Source organism: Myotis lucifugus, unplaced genomic scaffold, assembly GCF_000147115.1.
Source record: "Myotis lucifugus unplaced genomic scaffold, Myoluc2.0 scaffold_108, whole genome shotgun sequence".
Taxonomy (NCBI): Eukaryota; Metazoa; Chordata; class Mammalia; order Chiroptera; family Vespertilionidae; genus Myotis; species Myotis lucifugus.
This window is the reverse complement of record NW_005871156.1, coordinates 395,781-410,468: the sequence shown is the minus strand read 5'-3', so window position 1 is coordinate 410,468 and position 14,688 is coordinate 395,781. Positions and strand designations below refer to the sequence as shown.

Sequence of the window (14,688 nt, the reverse complement as noted above, 5' to 3'; positions counted from 1 at the left end):
TTTATTGGTTCAATAAATAACTCTCTTAATATCTAGAAGAATTAACATTTTCCAAGAAACCAAATTCACTCTTTTCTTCAAAAATTTTTACTGCACTGTGGCAGTTAGCTAGTGTCACAAAATTGCTGTGTGGCACACAACACTGCACATTTATTTCTCAGGTGCCTGAAGGCTTCGGCTAGGTTGGCCAACATGTGATCTTGACTGGGCTTACTCATGTGTCTGGGGATTGGGCTTGGAGGCAGCTGGTTTAGGCGGGGCTGGCTGGGTGACTGGGCTCTGCTCTGGGTGACCCTCCTCCTCCTCCTGGGACAGTGGGCCAGCTGGACCCATCCTCCTGGTGATGGCAGAAGCACAGCAGAGCAAGCCCAGATTGTCAAGCCTCCTCTTGCATCACATCCATTCTTATCCCATCGGCTAAAACAAATCAGATTCTAAAACACAGAATCAAGGGGTTGGAAGGTGTACTCTGCTTCCTGATGGGAGGAACAGCAAAGTCACATGGGCAAAGGCACAGGCACAGAGAGGGCTGGAGACTCATGGATCTGTTTGTTGAAACTCTTTAGCCTGGCGGGCTGGTGTGGCTCAGAGGCTGAGCATCGACCCAGGAGCCAAGAGGTTGCTGGTTCCATTCCCAATCCGGTCAGGGCACCTGTCTGGGTTCTGAAGATCCCCAGTAGGGGGCATGCAAGAGTCAGTCAGCCAAGAGAGGATGTTCCTCTCTTTCCCATGTTTCTATCTCTCCAGCCCTCTCCCATCCTCTCTCTCTAAGAATCAATAAAAGCATATTAAAAACAAAAACAAAAAAACCCCCAAACGATTTAGCTTTCTCATAACAGCAGCCTGTCTTACAATGCTGAAAATTCAGTAGGGCCTGGCCTTTTAAGGATTACATATAGGAACAATCTCAAAGCCTTAAAATGCAAATTGTAACACCCAATTTCTATCATTAGATTTACAAAAATAATTAATAGTTTGGGAGTCATAATTATACAGATTCTACAGGTTAGGTTTAGTGCACGTAACTGACTCATCTATGTCCGTTCCTTGGATGAAGACTCACCTCTGAGTCTTGGACCAACATCTCTTCCCTTTACACCTTGAGCTTTAGCCCAGAAAACTCAGGTTATTCTTGGGAATGGCGGGAGGCAGTTTTAAAGTCACAGCACAGAGCTACATGCAGTTCATAGGAAGGATTCATTCTGAGTAATAAATAAATGTATTTATTTTAATTATGCCTATAAACATTGATTTTGGGGGGATGGCTACTATTATGTGGCAAGGTTTTAGGGGATTTGAAAGGAATATGACAGGGTTTAATTTCTTAAATAAGCACTGCTTTATCACAATTATTTTTTTCCAAATGGCTAATTCTCAGTATTATTCCATTTTTTGTTGTTGTTGTTGTTGTTAATCCTCACCGAGGATATTTTTCCATTGACTTTTAGAAAGAGTGGAAGAGAGAGGAAAATACAGAGAGAAACATCGATGTGAGAGAAACACATGGATTGGTTGCCTTCTATAGGAGCGGTGACCAGGTCTGGGCCTGCAACCAAGGTACATGCCCTTGACCGGAATCAAATTCGGGACACTTTGGTCTGCAGGCTGTTGCTCTATCCACTGAGCAAAACTGGCTGGAACCCATTTTTCTAAAAAATGTAAATCATTTAGGACAATAAAGCACAGTGAAGTGAAGATGAGTGCTATGGTCTGAATGCTTGTGACTCCCACCACGCCCCAAATTCATAAATTGAAATCCTATTGCGCCAGCTAATGGGATTAGGAGCTGGAGCTTTGGGATGGGATTAGGTCCTGGGGGTGGAGCCCTCATGAGGGGATTAGGTCCTGGGGGTGGAGCCCTCACGATGAGATTTGTGCCCTTATAAAGGAGGCCTGAGAGAGCTGCCTGCCACATTCCCCAAGTGAGAATACAAGAAGTCAGAAGTCTGCAATTGGAAGAGGGCCCGCACCGACCGACCATACAGGTACCATTGTAAGATACGATTTTTTCCTTCATAGTTCATAGTGAGTCCCATGTGGTGTGACTAGTCATGAGCAGGAGGACCACCGTGCACCTTGTCATATTTTAAAATTAGTTTGATTGTGACACTAGCACTGCATAGAATCTTGACTTCATTGCTTTCATCAAAAGATGATTTAATTCTAAGGGTAACTTGAAAGGATAATTGTTGGAGTTGGCAACTGATGAAAGATTGAAAATGAATAGTGAAAATATATTATTTGTTTCATTTTAGATAAAAGTTAAAGACGAACATTTGGAGAATTTCGCTCTTCTGCTCCTGTGGAGAGGATGGCTCTGAAGACCGTGCCCAAGGACACACGGCATCTGCGGGCTTGTTTGTTGTGTTCGCTGGTCAAGACTATAGACCAGTTTGAATATGATGGTTGTGATAATTGTGATGCATACCTTCAGATGAAGGGTAACCGAGAGGTGGTGTACGACTGCACCAGCTCTTCCTTTGATGGAGTCATTGCAATGATGAGTCCAGAGGACAGCTGGGTCTCCAAGTGGCAGTGAGTCAGTACCTTTCAGCCTGGAGTGTATGCAGTGTCAGTCACTGGTCGCCTGCCCCAAGGAATCGTGAGGGAGCTGAGAAGTCGAGGAGTGGCCTACAAATCCAGAGACACAGCTGTAAAGACCTAGCAAGATGTACGGCTGCCAGTGTCTTTGCCACCGCCTCCTGCCTCTGCTTATTTTTTGTTGTGAAACTAAATGGACAGAGCTTCAAATAAATTTGTATTATGGAAAAATAAATAAAAATATGGCCTTGTATTTTGCTTCTTCCCCCCACTTTTCAAGTCAGTCAGATATATATATATATAATGCTAGATTGATAGAAACATTCCAACTATTATACCGAGAATTCTTGTCTACCCCTCACCAGTTTTCCCTAATGTTCCAGTAACATGGAACATTTGTTAAAACTAAGACGTCTGCATATTATTATTAACTAAGCTGCAAATTTTACTCAGATTTCACCAATTTTTTGTCATAACGCACTTTGATGTTCCTGGATCCAATTTAGGATACCACACTGCATTTAACATCTAGGAATTTTGTCAGAAAATATAGTTAGACAAAAATCCAAACCAAAACTGGATTCTGTTCAGATTCTTTCTAAGAATTAGTGTGCTGCAGTTATAATCAGAATTATATTAATATATGATAAAATAAAATTTTAATCCTATTACTTTCTTTCAAGTTTCAAACTGGAGGACCAATCAGACCATTACTTACACAATTTACTACCAAATTTACTTCCCATTTGTAGAAATTTAACTTTAACCAGTTTCTTTTATGCTCTAACTATGCTTAGATAACTACAATAGATGGTTAGCGAGGCTTCCTTAAAATACGCAATAGAATTTGTGATCAGGATCTGTGGATTAAAAAAGTAAGTAAGTTTGATGTCTGTATAATCAGTGGAACTGTGTGTAATATGCATATTGTTCCTTTGAGCTACAAGTTAAATAAACGAATAAAGCAAGACAAGTTTTTTTTTCCCCAAATATATTTTATTGTTTTTTTACAGAGCGGAAGGGAGAGGATAGAGAGTTAGAAACATCGATGAGAGAGAAACATCGATCAGCTGCCTCCTGCACACCCTCCACTGGGGATGTGCCCACAACCAAGATACATGCCCCTGACTGGAATCGAACCTGGGACCCTTCAGTCCGCAGGCCGACGCTCTATTCACTGAGCTAAACCGGTTAGGGCTTTTTTTTTTTTTTTTCCAAGACAAGTTTTGATACAGTTTGGAAAGCACAGATGAAGCACTGTCAGACGTTAACTACTCTCTGAATGCCGCTTGTTGCACAAATATATACTTTCAAACAGATATGCAGCACTGTAGTAAAAAAAAGATTTTCATTCAGTTTAGGAGTATTCTATTTCACCAAGATCACTTTTATAATGTTAAAAAATGAGCCCCCATGGATATGCAGCTTATATATTGGGGGTAGGGCACCTTTCCATTATTTATTGGTTCAATAAATAACTGTCTTAATATCTAGGAGAATGAACATTTTCCAAGAAGCCACATTCACTCTTTTCTTCAAAAATTTTTACTGAACTGTGGCAGTTAGCTAGTGTCACAAAATTGCTGTGTGGCACACAACACTGCACATTTATTTCTCAGGTGCCTGAAGGCTTCGGCTAGGTTGGCCAACATGTGATCTTGACTGGGCTTACTCATATGTCTGGGGATTGGGCTTGGAGGCAGCTGGTTTAGGCGGGGCTGGCTGGTGACTGGGCTCTGCTCTGGGTGACCCTCCTCCTCCTCCTCCTCCTCCTCCTCCTCCTCCTCCTCCTCCTCCTCCTCCTCCTGGGACAGTGGGCCAGCTGGACCCATCCTCCTGGTGATGCAGAAGCACAGCAGAGCAAGCCCAGATTGTCAAGCCTCCTCTTGCATCACATCCGTTCTTATCCCATCGGCTAAAACCAATCAGATTCTAAAACACTGAGAATGAAGGGGTTGGAAGGTGTACTCTTCTTCCTGATGGGAGGAACAGCAAAGTCACACGGGCAAAGGCACAGGCACAGAGAGGGCTGGAGACTCATTGATCGGTTTGTTGAAACTCTTTAGCCTGGCGGGCTGGTGTGGCTCAGCGGCTGAGCATCAACCCAGGAACCAAGAGGTTGCTGGTTCCATTCCCAATCTGGTCAGGGCATGTGTCTGGGTTCTGAAGATCCCCAGTAGGGGGCATGCAAGAGGCAGTCAGCCGAGAGAGGATGTTCCTCTCTTTCCCATGTTTCTATCTCTCTAGCCCTCTCCCATCCTCTCTCTCTAAGAATCAATAAAAGTATATTAAAACAACAACAACCCCCAAACGATTTAGCCTTCTCATAACAGCAGCCTGTCTGACAGTGCTGAAAATTCAGTAGGGCCTGGCCTTTTAAGGATTACATATAGGAACAATCTCAAAGTCTTAAAATGCAAATTGTAGCACCCAATTTCTATCATTAGATTTAGAAAAATAATTAATAGTTTGGGAATCATAATTTTACAGATTCTACAGGTTAGGTTCAGTGCACTTAACTGACTCATCTATGTCCATTCCTTGGATGAGGACTCATCTCTGAGTCTTGGACCAACGTCTCTTCCCTTTACACCTTGAGCATTAGCCCAGAAAACTCAGGTTATTCTTGGGAATGGCGGGAGGCAGTTTTAAAGTCGCAGCACAGAGCTACATGCAGTTCATAGGAAGGATTCATTCTGAGTAATAAAAAATGTATTTATTTAATTATGCCTATAAGCATTGATTTTAGAGGGATGGCTACTATTATGTGGCAAGGTTTTAGGGGATTTGAAAGGAATATGACAGGATTTAGTTTCTTAAATAAGCACTGCTTTACCACAATTATTTCTCCAAATGGCTAATTTTAGGAAAGTTTTCAAATTCTATCTTTATTCCATTTTTTTGTTGTTGTTAATCATCACCTGAGGATATTTTTCCATTGATATTTTTAGAAAGAGTGAAAGAGAGAGGAAAATACAGAGAGAAACATCGAGGTGAGAGGAACACATGGATTGGTTGCTTTCTGCAGGAGCGGTGACCAGGTCTGGGCCTGCACCCAAGGTACATGCCCTTGACCGGAATCAAACTCGGGACACTTTGGTCCGAAGGCTGTTGCTCTATCCACTGAGCCAAACTGGCTAGAGCCCATTTTTCTAAATCATTTAGGACCATAAAGCACAGAAGTGAAGATGAGTGCTATGGTCTGAATGCTTGTGACTCCCACCATGCCCCAAATTCATAAATTGAAATCCTACTTTGCCAGCTAATGGGATTAGGAGCTGGAGCTTTGGGATGGGATTATGTCCTGGGGGTGGAGCCCTCATGATGGGATTAGGTCCTGGGGGTGGAGCCCTCACGATGAGATTTGTGCCCTTATAAAGGAGGCCTGAGACCCCAGCGGCTTCACTCTCTTCTCGGTCCGCTCCACTTCCCAGCAGCTCCCCTGCGCTCCTGGCCTCTTCCCCTTCCCTGCTCTCTTGTGGGTCCCGCACTGTGCTCCCCTCTGCATTTCTCCTCAGGGTCCGGAGGACCAGCAACCCTCTGCTTCCGTCGTCATAGTGGTTACGTCTTCTCTGCGCTGGAAGGAGAACCCGCGAACACTTTTGGAATTATGGCGGCGGTGGATATCCAAGATAATCTACTGGGAATCTCTTGGGTTGACAGTACATGGATCCCAATTTTGAACAGTGGAAGTGTCCTAGATTACTTTTCAGAAAGAAGTAATCCTTTTTACAACAGAACGTGTAATAACGAAGTGGTCAAAATGCAGAGACTAACATTAGAACACTTAAATCAGATGGTTGGAGTGGAATACATCCTTTTACATGCTCAAGAGCCCATTCTTTTTATCATCCGGAAGCAACAGCGGCAGTCCCCTACCCAAGTTATCCCACTGGCTGATTACTATATCATTGCTGGAGTGATCTACCAGGCACCAGACTTGGCATCAGTTATAAACTCTAGAGTGCTGACTGCGGTGCACGGCATTCAGTCAGCTTTTGACGAAGCTATGTCATACTGTCGATATCATCCTTCCAAAGGGTATTGGTGGCACTTCAAAGATCATGAAGAGCAAGAAAAAGTTAAACCTGAAACCAAAAGGAAAGAAGAACCCATCTCTATTTTCCAGAGGCAACGTGTGGATGCTTTACTCCTAGACCTCAGACAAAAATTTCCACCCAAATTTGTGCAGCAAAAGTCTGGAGAAAAGCCTGTCCCAGTGGATCAGACAAAGAAAGAGGCAGAACCTACAGCAGAAACTGTGAAGTCTGATGAGAAGGAGACCACAAAGAACATCCAACAGGCAGTGAGCACTGAAGGTCCCCCTGCAAAACGCATGAGACTTCAGTGAGTATTGGACAAGAGACGCTTGTAAGACTTCTTGTCCATGATTATACCTCATACTGTGACAGGCTCCTGAACTTTGAAATTCTTTGTCACAACTCTCATTTGTATAGAATGTGCTTGCTCTTTATGCTCTTGAAGAAATCCAGAGACACAGCTATAAAGACCTAGCAAGATGTATGGCTGCCAGTGTCTTTGCCACCACCTCCTGCCTCTGCTTATTTTTTGTTGTGAAACTAAATGGACAGAGCTTCAAATACTCCTCACTCTCCAATTCTGAGGCTCAGCAGACTGATAAGAGAGCAGCACAGCGTGTTCCTGGGCCATTTTCTTTTCTTTGGACTACTAGTTGGGATAGGAGTGGTGTGGGTTGATAGATTAATAGAGTGAATTGTATGTGGAGTAGGATGTTATTTTCCTACCCACACCTCTGGCTGCCTCCTTGCCCATGGTCAGGACTCTATCAAATGCCAATAAACGTGAACCCATAGCTCATGAAAAAACAACAACAACGAATATTCGTAGCTTGCTGAAATTATTTTAGATATTCTTCTTCCAAATATTGTATTTCAACTGTAATTGAAAAAAATACCCAAACTCTCCTTTCATGCGCATCAATTTATCTTTGTGAGACCAAGCTCACGCTGCATGGGCTGCAGCAGTACTATGTCAAGCTTGAAGACAGCGACAAGAACCGTAAACTCGTCGACCTCCTGGACGAGCTAGACTTTAACCAGGTGGTGATCTTCGTGAGGTCGGTGCAGTGCTGCATGGCCCTGGCCCAGCTACTCGTGCAACAGAACGTCCCAGCCATGGCCATCCACAGGGCCATGGCCCAGGAGGAGCGCCTAGCACGCTATCAGCAGTTCAAGGACTTTCCGCAGCGGATCCTGGTGGCCACCGATCTGTTTGGCCGAGGGATGGACATTGAGCGAGTCAACATCGTCTTCAATTATGACATGCCTGGGGACTCGGACACCTACCTCCACCGGGTGGCCCGGGCCAGTCGCTTTGGCACCAAAGGCCTGGCTATCACTTTTGTGTTTCATGAGAATGATGCCAAAATCCTCAATGAGGTTCAAGGTCGGTTTGAAGTCAATGCGGCGGAGCTTCCTGAAGAAATGGACATCTCCACATACATGGAGCCGAGCCGCTAACCACACACCTGACATCCCGGAGCCGCCCTGCTTCCCATGTGCTGCTTCAACTCCTCTTTCTAGGCGACAGCGGGGCTTTCTTTTTCTGTTCAAACACCGTACATTTGTGTCACAATAAATTTGTATTATGGAAAAATAAATAAAAATATGGCCTTGTATTTTGCTTCTTCCCCCCATTTTTCAAGTCAGTCTGATGTGGCTTTTTTCCAAGTAACCTGTCACTGTATTGATTATATTCTGACTTAGCAATGTGGCCTTGGAATGCTAAGCAAATATGGATGTACTGGTTGTAAATGTTTATATATTGTACAGTACCTTTATAGATACACCTGAGGTTCTGATTAGAGAAAGAGATCTGTAAATGGCTCGCTATTTTTTATCTAGATATTAAAAAAATATAAAATAAAAAAAATTATCTAAAGGTGACACAGTGTTTGAGGCATCCTTTCCATTTCAAACCAAACTAGAGCTGTCTCCAGCAGCCACTGGAATCAGGGTCATGCCAGCAATTACGGCAATGTTCCAGGCACTGTTTTAAGTGCTTTACATGCATTATCTCATTTAATTCCCACTACAATCCTATGAGGTGAGTGCTTTGTTATCCCTTTTCTCCCACTCAGAAAGAAACTGAGGCCCAGGGAACGGAAGCCACCTGCCAAAGGTTGTACATTTAGAAGCATGAATTGCTAGAGCTAGACTTCCAACCTGAATAAACTGAATCCAGACTTTAGAAGTAGAAACCTCTGTCATGACTTATTTAATGTTTATACTTATGTCTCCATATTCCACGGAGAGGTTTTTCTTTCTTCTTTATAGCACAATCTGAAACTCTCCACTTCCCCCCTTATTCCTAATGTCACACTGAATGTCTCCAAGTCCTAATTGTAGGAGCCCAGTTAACCACACCAAAATGAATTTAAAATTCCATAAATAATGCAGCCTTGCTAGTTTGTGTATGTGAAATGAATGGTTCTTTTTTCAAATATATGTTTTTATTGATTTTTTAGAGTGAGAGGGAGAGGGAGAGAGAGAAACATTGATCATCGGCCTCCTGCATGCCCCCTACAGGGGATTGATCCCGCAGCCCATGTGCCCTGACCAGGAATCAAATGGATGACCTTTTGGTGCATGGGGTAACACTCAACCAACGGAGCCACAATGGCCAAGGCTATGGTTTTGTAGTATTAATGAAAAATGATTCCAATAGCAGTTGGCTTTGGAAACCAACTGGGAATTAGGTGGAATCAGAGTTTAATATAATTTTAGGAAGCTCATTGGTGATCTTATCTACGGTTTAACTGTAGGCTGGCAAGATGTGATTAGATTCAAGAGATCTATATATATAAAAGCCTAAGTGACCAGCCGACTGACTGGTAGCTATGACGTACACTGACCACCAGGGGGCAGTTGCTCAAGGCAGGAGCTGTCAAGCAACAGCAACTTTGCAGAGCTCCCTCTCACACTCTGGGACCCCTCAGGGGATGTCGGATTGCAGGTTTTGGCCTGATCCCTGCAGGCCAGGCTGAGGGACCTCACTGGTGCATGAATCCATGCACCGGACTTCTAGTATTTACATAATGGTAGGATATTTATAATCATAAAATATTTGCTTTATTTTATGTTTATATAGAGCAGTAAACAATAAAAATCAAATCCAGACTTAGTAAGAAGAAACTTTAATTAAAAATTATTATTTCAATAGGGGAAGGAGGACTACTTTAAAGGTGGAGGGGATTACTGCAACCAAAAAATCTGCAAACCTCTGTAGAGTTAGGCAAGAAGATTTTTTTTTAGTTAATCCTCACCCGAGGATATTTTTTCCATTGATTTTTAGAGAGAGTGGAAGGTAGGGGGAGAAACGCAGAGAGAGAAACATCGATGTGAGAGAGACACATATATTACTTATCTCATGCACGTGCCTGACCAGGGCGACCAGGACTGAGCCTGCAACCAAAGTAAGTTCCCTTGACTGGAATCGAACCTGGGATCCTTCAGTGCATGGGCCAATGCTCTATCCACTGAGCCAAACCAACTAGGACAAGAATAATTTTTTTTTTATAGAGCAGTTAACAAAGCTAATAAAATCAGGTGTGGGGAAGAGGGATGAAAGGATGGTGAATCAGGTATAGATCAGATTGTTTTACCTTGAGGCCAGCCTATTTTCTGGGAGGGACACTTTGGGGGAACTGTATGCTGGCTTAGGCTAAAGGTGGGCCAAAGTTCAGGGACCTAGAGAAAGGAAAAAAGCGTCACAAGAAAGTTTGGTTAATAACATCTTGTTCAATTGATAGATCAATAGGGACAAGCAGTTCAGTCGATCATTTATAAGGGGAAGAATGCGAATTTGGAAGCTCTGTGTCCGGTCTTGTCATAAGTGAATAAGGAAGGCATGTATGAATCTTATAAAAGTCTTAGGGGAAGGGTGGTTCCTTGCAGTAGGCCTTCTGGAACACAAAGGGTGGGGGGACTTCTTAATCTTCACTGTTTTCCAGGATCACTGGGCTCAGGTTAAATTCTACCTAGTCCAGGAAGCAGTTTTAGAGGTCAAGTAAATTGTCTAAAGGTGACACAGCTAAAACACAGTGGGAATGGTACTCAAATGAGATCTGGTAAACTCCAAAACCCACACATTCTACCCTACTGTTACTGGTCTCACTAGTCTAACATTATAGAAATGGCTTTTGTCAATGGAAGCATTTCTCACAGCACCTGGTGGTCTGCTGGTCAGGTGTACCTGGTAAACACGTATTGAATTGAATTGTCCCATTTGCCACGGGTGGTGAGGGTATGTGTGTATGTGTGTGTGTGTGTGTGTGTGTGTGTGTGTGTGTGTAAGTGGGTGGATTCACTGTTATTATATCTTTTAAGAAATATTTACAAAACACCATTTTAATGTTAATTGCAACGTTACATTTTAAATAGAATGAATTCTTTTATTAAAATCTATATTTTTCACTTCTCCTAACATTGTATTTTGAAAAATTTCAAACTTATTATGAACATTTACCAATATAGTTTTCTCCTAGATTTACTAATTGTTAATATTCCTTTACATTTTCTTTCTCTTTCTATATACATATTCTCTTTTCTGATCCACTTGAAGTAAATTTCAAACGTTATGACTCTTCCCCCCAAATACTTCAATATGTACCTCCAAGAACAAGGGTCTTGTCTTACATAACACAATAGCATCATCACACCAAGATCCTTAACATGACCCAGTAGTATCATTTAATATGAGATCACCTTCAATCTCCCTTATTGTCCTTCCAAGGTACTCTGTGGTTGTTTTTTTTTTTCTCCAGCCAGATGCAATTAAAGATCACATATTATATTTAGTTGTCATATCTCTTTGGTCTCTCTTAACCTAGAACAATCTCTTACCTTTTCTTGTATTTTATGACAATAAAATTTTTGAAGACTTCCAGGTTTCACGTCTTGTAAAATGTTTCACAATCAGGATTTGTCCGATTGTGCCTGCATGCTTAGATGTGGGTTAAACATTTTGAGCAAAAATTCTTTATAGTGAGATGCTATTGCAGGTGTACTTCTGCTATTATATCTTAATGTCACAAATTTTCTTCTACTTTTATCTGTAATCAAATTTCTTCCTGCCTTTTCAGAGAATCTTATGCGGCCCTTCTCCCTTAGGACTGCTCATTCATTCATATTCCCTCTGAAGATGGTTTTCCAAATGTGGGCCATTGTCATTAGTGTGCAGTGAAATACATTCCGGGGATTGCAACCACCACTTTAAAGAACAAAACAGAATAGAATAGAATGAAAGAGAAAATATCAGAATGGATGGCACCTGGTAAGAGTTGAGGATGTTTTGTAAAAACCTTTCCCTGATTCTTTCTATATGGCCATATGTACAATCACATTTCTTGCTGTTGATAATGGTCACAAGTTTAGAAAGCCCTGGGCTGAAGTATTATATAGGTCACAGATCTAGGTTCTGTTAACACAGGTCTACAGAGTCATCTTGGGCTGAGCATCAAACTCTTCTTGTTTTCAGCCTACCTATGACAACCATTGACAGAGCCTCGTCCCCTTCCTCTTCCTCCTTCTCCCTTATATAATTGCTATTAACTCTCAGGGGTGTGGTGACGGGCCATGAGTTAGTGTCTCTGAGGTTTGAGGTAAATAGTTATTATTGTTGTTGGGAATCCTGTCTTTCCCTCTCTCCCACTCTTATTATTTTGGTTGTTACAGTGAAAACAACAGTGATAGCAATAGTAATAATAATAATAATAATAATGATAATAATAATGATAATAATAATAATAATAACAATAATAATAATTTGTGAAGCCTGCTGTGAACCAGGCTTTGGCAGCCCCCATAAGGAAGACCTTTTGTGGGGTGGTGTTCAGTTCAGCCTAGAGGAAGAGAGGCCTCTCATACATGTTCTTAACCCAGAGGGCTGTTTCTCATACATTTGGGGAATTCTGGGTCTCTGCTCACTTTAGGCCTTTCTTTCTCTAGGACTTAGTTTATTTATCTGTAAAATTAGCAGGATTTGATCAGACCATCTCTATGGTTCGCGTTAACTTTTCCCCCTATGACACCCTTTACCAAAGAGACTGAGAGTCTCTTAGTAACTAGAATACACCTGATCACCAAATTTTGAAGGATAAGAGTGGAGGAGAGATCCATCCTGAGGTTTTCTGGAGGCTGGGTAGAGGTGTGGCAGGGATGACAGTATAAGTGGTGCAAACAGTGGGCAGTTAGAGGACAGAATGAGGAATGCTGGGCTCCTGAGAAAACCAGGGATTAGAGAGAAGTTTTAAGAGGGGACCCAGGGAGTCACAAAGACTGACTTCTACTACAAACACCGAATACTTTATATATTGTAAACACCATGCAGTGCAAGTATTATAAATATACCCGAGTTTGTCACAGGTCAACAGGAAGAGCGATGCTAGTTGGCTCAACGTGGTTTCTCTTGGTGATAGTAGAATGTCCGTGGCACTTCACACAAAGTCTAGACATCTCAGATCTGACAGGGCAAGCACTAGCAGCTCTTTCCTCATCTGACTCTCATCACTGTGAGCCACTTAATCCTAGGGAAATGAAAAGGTTGCCTTCGACTTTACAAAACAAGATTTGCATGCTGACTTGTGTCATGAAATCAACCTAATATCGTGAGCAGTAGGGGGAGGCGAAGAGGGAGTTGTCATTTAGGAGATCAGTGCTGAGGTGAGGCCTCCAGCTGCAGCCTGTGGCTCCTGGTCAAGGGCCCAAGGTCAGGAGGCAGGACCCCTCCCAGCAGACTTGCAGGGTGGCTCCATCCGAACAGCACAGGGCGTGGGACGCATTTCCTCTCCTGGCTGGAAGCAATGCTGGCAATAATGGGAAAGATAATTCGCGTGACTTTCTCTCCTCCTGGACGGAAGCATGGAGAGTTACTTAGCAGGGGTGAGCACATTCTTAATGAAGGGGCAAGAAATGGAGAGCAAATGCCCTTGGCTCACTGTGCTAGCCTGAGAGGACCTCAAGCTACCCAGAGTAGACTGTGCACCCCTAACAGGAGTGAGGCACAGGGTGTGGCCAAGGCTAAGTTTCTCCAATATTTGTACGCAGGAATAATAAAGCTAACACGTGTTCGACAGGCAGACGTGAAGGAGACAAGGTATTACATAAAAGGACAATCACAAAAGGGTGGGCTGTGTATGGGAGATGTGTGGTGGGTAAGAGAAAGGGAAGGAATTAGCCAGTAGGTATCCAAAGAGTTGCCTGGAGTACAGACATGTGTGTACAGGAGCCTTGAGTGTATTTCAGCACGGATTTTCCATACCTCTTTGGCCCCCATTACTACTCCACTGGAGCTGCCATATCCTGATGGCACTTCGGGTTCCCTATAACTTGGGGTGTGGATATCATATGAAATGGTCATCCAGTTGGAAATAAATGAAGACCAAGTGAATGAGAAAGTAAAGGCTATTTATTCTGAACTTGATATAGTAAGGAGTCAGCCACCATCACTTGCATTTGGGCAGAGACTCAAAGACAGGGGGAGGAGTGAGGAAGATTTATAGTGTAAAAAAGGGAAGGCTTCAGGTCTGTCCTGATTGGAGGCTGTTGGCATCAGGAAGCTATAGGCTAACTGAAAGTGGGCATCCTGCCCTGGCTGGGTGGCTCAGTTGGTTGGAGCATTGTCCCATACACCAAAAAGGTTGCCAGTTGGGGCTCATACAGGAGGCAACCAATTACTATTTCTCTCTCTCTCTCTCTCTCTCTCTCTCTCATCCTCTCTCTTTTCCTCTCTTTAAAATCAATAAAAAAACATATCCTTGGGTGAGGATTAAAATAGTAATAAATAAAAATGGGGCACCCTATGTGATTGATTAAGGGTGCATATTTGGCTTTCTCTGGTTGGTCTAAGTTTGAAGTAGGAATAAAAATGAGGGAAGCTGTCAGTTATTGATCAAATCCTGGCCATTTGGGGCTAATTGTTACAGAAGTTATTGTTTAGCTTCCTGGATTGTCATTAGAGACAGCAATTTGGCCTCCTGTAAGCCTGACGTATAGCAGGCTGGTTTCCTAGGTTTATTGTAGATGAGTGGGTTGATTTCTGGACAGGTTGCTGCAGGTTGCGGGTCAGAGTTCTGTTTTTACGTATAATCTGGCCATTGTCCATTTG

General features: G+C 42.7%; 3 pseudogenes across 1 annotated transcript; all 3 read left to right on the top strand.

The window, feature by feature from the left end:
- The first annotated feature begins 1,795 nt into the window (after positions 1–1,795).
- LOC102435437 lies at positions 1,796–2,692 on the top strand (annotated as a pseudogene).
- A 3,411-nt stretch (positions 2,693–6,103) lies between these two features.
- LOC102434933 lies at positions 6,104–7,015 on the top strand (annotated as a pseudogene). Its single transcript, XR_001349103.2, has one exon. The product of XR_001349103.2 is annotated as a mediator of RNA polymerase II transcription subunit 6 pseudogene (transcript).
- A 364-nt stretch (positions 7,016–7,379) lies between these two features.
- On the top strand, positions 7,380–8,390 carry LOC102425349 (annotated as a pseudogene).
- The last annotated feature ends 6,298 nt before the right edge of the window (positions 8,391–14,688 follow it).